At 35.2% G+C, this 6,704-nt stretch overlaps 1 long non-coding RNA gene across 1 annotated transcript; it reads left to right on the top strand.

Moving 5' to 3' along the window:
• The first annotated feature begins 2,292 nt into the window (after positions 1 to 2,292).
• On the top strand, positions 2,293 to 5,284 carry LOC113094009 (uncharacterized). Its single transcript, XR_003287962.1, has 3 exons — positions 2,293 to 2,349; positions 2,738 to 2,851; positions 4,748 to 5,284. It is a non-coding gene; the product is annotated as an uncharacterized LOC113094009 (long non-coding RNA).
• Positions 5,285 to 6,704: the final 1,420 nt, after the last annotated feature.

The raw sequence follows: 6,704 nt of genomic DNA, 5'->3' as shown, positions 1-6,704 counted from the left end.
GATTTATTCACTTGGAATAGTGATGACTACATAGTTGTGGTAGATTACTACAGCCGTTACTTTGATTTGGAGAAGCTCAAGAGCACCACAGCTGCTGCAGTGATCCTGGAGCTGAAAAAAGTATTTGCAGCACATGGGATCCCTGAAAAGGTTATACAGCTCAAAAACCTTTGCTCATACTTGGGACTTTGTGCACGTCCCCAGCAGCCAACGTTACCCACAGAGCAATGGGCTCAGTGATAAGGCAGTACAAATTGCCAAATCACTAATGGATAAAGCAAAAGCAGACAAGAAAGACCCATACATCAGTCTGTTGGAGTACAGGAACACCCCAGTGGATGGTTTCAAATCACCTGCCCAACTACTGATGAGCAGAAGATTGCGCTCAATTTTACCAACTAATAGCCAAAAGCTGAAACCCGAGACTGTCAGTGGAAGTGATGTCCATGCAAGGCACGAACAAAAACAACAATATCAGGAAAAATACTACGATAGGTCTGCGAAACCACTCGCACCACTACGGGCTGGAGACCGTGTCCAAATTCAGGAATCGGGCCGATGGAATCCTGCTGTAGTCATTCAACCTGCTGACACCTTCAGGTCTTACCATGTACGTACTGCAGGAGGCCAAGTCTTCCACAGGAATCGTCATCACCTTTTGCAAGATAAGGCACAGCCTATTACTGCCGAGCCGGAAATCTGTTCAAGCGTTCTGCACACAGTACCCACGGACCAACCAGAGCAGACAGACAAGAATAACACTGATTCTGTTGCTCCACATTATGTCACCAGATCAGGACATGAAGTGAAACCAAGAGTCGTCCTTGATATATAATTGTAAAGGGTGTAGGCGGATCGCTGCCCTATAAAATATATATATATATATATTGTCACTACCAGTGATATAAGTATGTTATGTTTTTGTCATTCTGTATACTGATTGTTGCATTGGTATGTTATACCTTAAGGAGTTACATAGCTGCAATATTTTGTTCATTTACATTTACATTTATTCATTTAGCAGACGCTTTTATCCAAAGCGACTTACAGATGAAGACAGTGGAAGTAATCAAAAACAACAAAAAGAGCAATGATATATAAGTGCTATAACAAGTCTCAGTTAGGTTAACACAGAACACGTAGCATGGGATTTTAAATAATATAATAAATAAAAAGAAAACAGATAGAATAAAAAATAAAACTAAAAAAGAATAGAGCACGCTAGTTAGAGCTCTTTGCACATACACACACACACATACATATACAATTGCATAATAAATGAAAAGAAAAATACTACCAAATACTACCAAGAATAACCATGTGAAAAAAGCATTTGAATGAACAATATTTTGATTTGAACTCAGAATAATGTATAAATGTTGTGTTTGTGGTAAACAGGTGTGGATCAGGAGCAGAATCCTGTGTGAAAGCTGCTTCTGTATCACACATGAACCACATACACACTGTAAACAGAGTCTGTGTGAACCTCACATACAGCTCACACAATCAGGCTTGTGCTGTGTAACAATTACATGATTGTAAAAACAAAAATACAGTGCATAATCAAACAATTAGATCTTTGATCTTTTTTTCATAGCCCCCTCCACCCCTCAAAAACAAAAAAAACAAAAATCCAAAGAGATAAATTAATTTTCAAAAATTAAATGCAGGCAATAAATAAATGTCCAAAAATCTTGACTGGATTATCACTATAAATAATTCTAGGTGATAAAAAGAAGGCTTTACAAAAAATCATTATCAGTGATTGGATCGGCAGATACTGCTTTCTGTGATCGGCCAACCGCCTAAAAAATCCTGATCGGATCACCTCTACCTTTTGGACAATTTCACAACATGATTTATAGACTGCCACAAATACTGCCTAAAAATACTGATTTTGTGCACTTTTACTGTACTAATATTTTACATTGGCCTTTGAGCTTTATTGCATGTGGGAAAAAAAGACTTACCCTGCCAAAGCACTGACAGAATCTATTGAACTAGTGCTCTGTTGAACTTTACACGCAACAATCAGAGGCAGTATTTGACAGATCTCTGATCCAGTGGCTCACAGGCATCGTCAGATTGACAGAACTGTAGTCTGATCATGTTGGGGATCCGCACGTCCTGATTTTGCCAAGTCCTCGTTGTCCTGAGACCAATATTTTTTTATGATGACCCTGGGACAACAACTGCCTCAGCCAATCAAAGTTTATGACATCATCACTATGTGCGCACTGCAGAGTCCGCCAAAATAACAGTAACGCCCCTCTCACAAATTAAAAAAAAAAAAAAAACTGTCCTGCATCTGCAAGCACCGTGATACCAGAGAAGATAGCAAGTAAAAAGGTAAGACCACAACTTTTTAATTTCTCCTATAAATTTATATCAGTATATTAATGATAGTACAATTCATATTTCTTTTTAGATTATTTTTACCACTGAAGTTTTAACGTTAGTTTGCATTGGACAGTTAGCCTAAATAGCCGTTCCTACTAGTCCAGACTGATTCGGTTAAAACAGTCTAATAAATGTTGTTTTTACATTTATTTTATTTTTTATAGTGTGCCAAACTATAAAAAGGCTGCAACTAAATAGTGGCCGTATTGCAAGCTTATTTTCTGCCGGTTTAGCGCTCGGACTGCCGCCGCCACAAATTTTCTTAATATTTCTCTCGTTAACATATAAAGTTACATCACTGTGCCATTGTCCATTTCCGTTTCGTTGCGTCCAGTAGCATTCAAAGACAAACGTCCGAAATGCGGAACAAAACAGCGCTAGTTTGCTCGCCGCACGGACCATTCAGCTCGGTCCACCATCAGACAGTACTGCAATTCGCTGCGAGATCCAGGTAGAAGCGATTTATTACTGATCTATTACTGTAATAATCCGTGATCACTGATTTATTCTGTCACATATGAATATGATGACATCAAGTCATTACTGATTTATTGTTACATATGAATATGATGACCTCAAGTCATCACTGATTTATTGTTACATATGAATATGAATATCTCAAGTCATCACTGATTTATTCTGTTATATATGAATATGAATATCTCAAGTCATCACTGATTTATTCTGTTATATATGAATATGAATATCTCAAGTCATCACTGATTTATTCTGTTACATATGAATATGAATATCTCAAGTCATCACTGATTTATTCTGTTACATATGAATATGATGACCTCAAGTCATTACTGATTTATTGTTACATATGAATATGATGACCTCAAGTCATCACTGATTTATTGTTACATATGAATATGATGACCTCAAGTCATCACTGATTTATTGTTACATATGAATATGAATATCTCAAGTCATCACTGATTTATTGTTACATATGAATATGATGACCTCAAGTCATTACTGATTTATTCTGTTACATATGAATATGATGACCTCAAGTCATCACTGATTTATTGTTACATATGAATATGAATATCTCAAGTCATTACTGATTTATTGTTACATATGAATATGAATATCTCAAGTCATCACTGATTTATTGTTACATATGAATATGAATATATCAAGTCATCACTGATTTATTGTTACATATGAATATGATGACCTCAAGTCATCACTGATTTATTGTTACATATGAATATGAATATCTCAAGTCATCACTGATTTATTGTTACATATGAATATGATGACCTCAAGTCATCACTGATTTATTCTGTTACATATGAATATGAATATCTCAAGTCATTACTGATTTATTGTTACATATGAAGATGATGACCTCAAGTCATCACTGATTTATTCTGTTACATATGAATATGAATATCTCAAGTCATCACTGATTTATTCTGTTACATATGAATATGATGACCTCAAGTCATTACTGATTTATTCTGTTACATATGAATATGATGACCTCAAGTCATCACTGATTTATTGTTACATATGAATATGATGACCTCAAGTCATCACTGATTTATTGTTACATATGAATATGATGACCTCAAGTCATCACTGATTTATTCTGTTACATATGAATATGATGACCTCAAGTCATTACTGATTTATTGTTACATATGAATATGATGACCTCAAGTCATCACTGATTTATTGTTACATATGAATATGATGACCTCAAGTCATTACTGATTTATTGTTACATATGAATATGATGACCTCAAGTCATTACTGATTTATTGTTACATATGAATATGATGACCTCAAGTCATTACTGATTTATTCTGTCACATATGAATATGAATATCTCAAGTCATTACTGATTTATTCTGTTATATATGAATATGAATATCTCAAGTCATTACTGATTTATTCTGTTACATATGAATATGATGACCTCAAGTCATTACTGATTTATTGTTACATATGAATATGATGACCTCAAGTCATCACTGATTTATTCTGTTACATATGAATATGATGACCTCAAGTCATCACTGATTTATTGTTACATATGAATATGAATATCTCAAGTCATCACTGATTTATTGTTACATATGAATATGAATATCTCAAGTCATCACTGATTTATTGTTACATATGAATATGAATATCTCAAGTCATTACTGATTTATTCTGTCACATGAATATGACCTAAAGTCATCATATGAATGCTAATGTATTATTACGGTTTTAAATCTGTTTAGAAGAAGTTACAGTAAGCATTGCATTGTTTTCTTGAGATTATCATGGATTTTAACTTTACATTATTGACGTTTAGTCTAATTGTTTGGGTCCCTTTGCTTTTTAGATTTCGACATCAGAGATGGAGGAATTCATAAAAACAACGGTCTACAAAGAGGAGCGCTTTAAAGGAAACAAAAAAGAGACTGATATAACAGTCCATGTTTTAGAAAAGGATTTAGATGCCTGTGCATTTATACAGCAAAGACTCACTACCATAAACACCTCCAAAGATGCCAACTTCAGGACTGTGAATTCTGCAAGTTTGCAAAATCAAAAAAATGGATATTACTTGTTTTCATGCAAACGGTCTGGAGCATGCACGCAACGAAGTCGACGTGCCAAAGGATGCAAGGCCTATGTTTCCTTTAAAAAGAGGACAGACTGGCTCAACAAACTGGTTATAGTCGAAAGGCTTTACACCATTCATTCAGGACATGACCCATCAAGTTCTTCTGAGGGCCACTTAGAAAACATTAGTCAAGAGCTAGTCAAGCATATTCAGGATTTAATATCTCTTGGTGTTAAACCAGATACAATTCTCCTAAAATCACATGAGTGGTCAAAAGAACAAGGACATACTGATCTCAACAACCGAGCTTATTTTGTTACTGTGGTGTATTTTGCCGGTTCTCCAAAGAATCGAACTCAGTCAGGGATTTTTCTCTCAGAAGAAAAGACTTTATTTTAAACAAAACAAAGCCGAGAGCTCCCCGCAAGGAGATCTCTAGAATGATATGTAGCATCTCATTATATACTCTATACAGGGCGTTTCCAAATAGTCAAGACTTTTCCTTATCTACACATTTCATACATCCCTAGAGGGGAGAGGCCCTCAATGTATGTCTGACCATGTGTCTCCTATCAGTTCTGTACATTCCAGGGCGTAGGCAACTTTCTATTAGTTTTTAGACCTTTAAGATTTTAATAGAATAATAACTAGCAGCAAAAATGGCTAGATTCACATTAATTATATACTTGATTAATTAAAACCTTACTAAAAAATCTTCCACATATTCTCCCCTTTGAGACTTAATAAGTCTCACATTTGATTATTCTTATCCAGAGTGCTACTCCATAATCCAGTCATATTAGTTACACTACCTAGTGACTAAATAAGTCACATTGTATTATCACCAGTGACTAGATTATGGAATTCCACTCTGAGGGATTACTGGACCAAACATCTCTCTCCTTTTTTGACTAGGAGCAAGTAAAAGATCCAGTCTCCCTAATTCCTTCTTTAATAGTACACAATGTTAAAAGCGTGAGCGTGTAAATTGGTTCAGCACTTGCCTGTGGTTATCACAGTTATGTATAAAAGACATAAACATACATACATCATGTCACACATTGAATATCACAAGATTATAAGAGTTGATCTTCGGCTCAGATACCTTACGTATCGTAGAGAGCCTTTTCGGTTACCCTCAAAAATCTATTTCCCATCATTTTGACATCTTTGAATTTAATTTGCTTAACTGTGGCTTTGACTTGTGACTTCAATATAGGAAGTATACATTAAAATAGTAAATCTCCTGTCAATAATGCAATTCCTAAAAACTTTCCCAATTTAGCAAACCATGCTCCCCATTTATTATCTTTTCCAACATTTTCTTTATCTACCATTCTTAGCCTTTTCAATTTGATCATTACTTCATTAAATGCTCCCTTCTATAAATACAGCATTGTCCCCCAACCATTACACATACTTTTCCTTCTTCAATTTACAAATCTCGAGCTTTTCTACTTTGCTCCTTTCATTCTATTTGTTGCATTCAATTTCTCTATTCTCCCTTCTATCCTTCCTACATCCATATTTCCCTTCTCATAACCTTCAAATTCTTCATCTACCATTACTTGACATTCTCTTTCCACTTGTTCTTTTCTATTTCTTGGCTCACATCTGCTCCCAAGTATTTTGATCTCAGTAGCAGTCCCATCACTCTCTCATTCCATCTTCACCAGGGAGACTCTTTGCGAGTCGTTGCAATGGTCTTTCCCTCGTTGGCAAGGGTGGGTCA

The sequence above is a fragment of the Carassius auratus genome, unplaced genomic scaffold (genome assembly GCF_003368295.1).
Source record: "Carassius auratus strain Wakin unplaced genomic scaffold, ASM336829v1 scaf_tig00215210, whole genome shotgun sequence".
In the NCBI taxonomy this organism is placed as follows: Eukaryota; Metazoa; Chordata; class Actinopteri; order Cypriniformes; family Cyprinidae; genus Carassius; species Carassius auratus.
The sequence above is the reverse complement of the archived record's forward strand: the minus strand, read 5'-3'. Positions and strand labels throughout refer to the sequence as shown.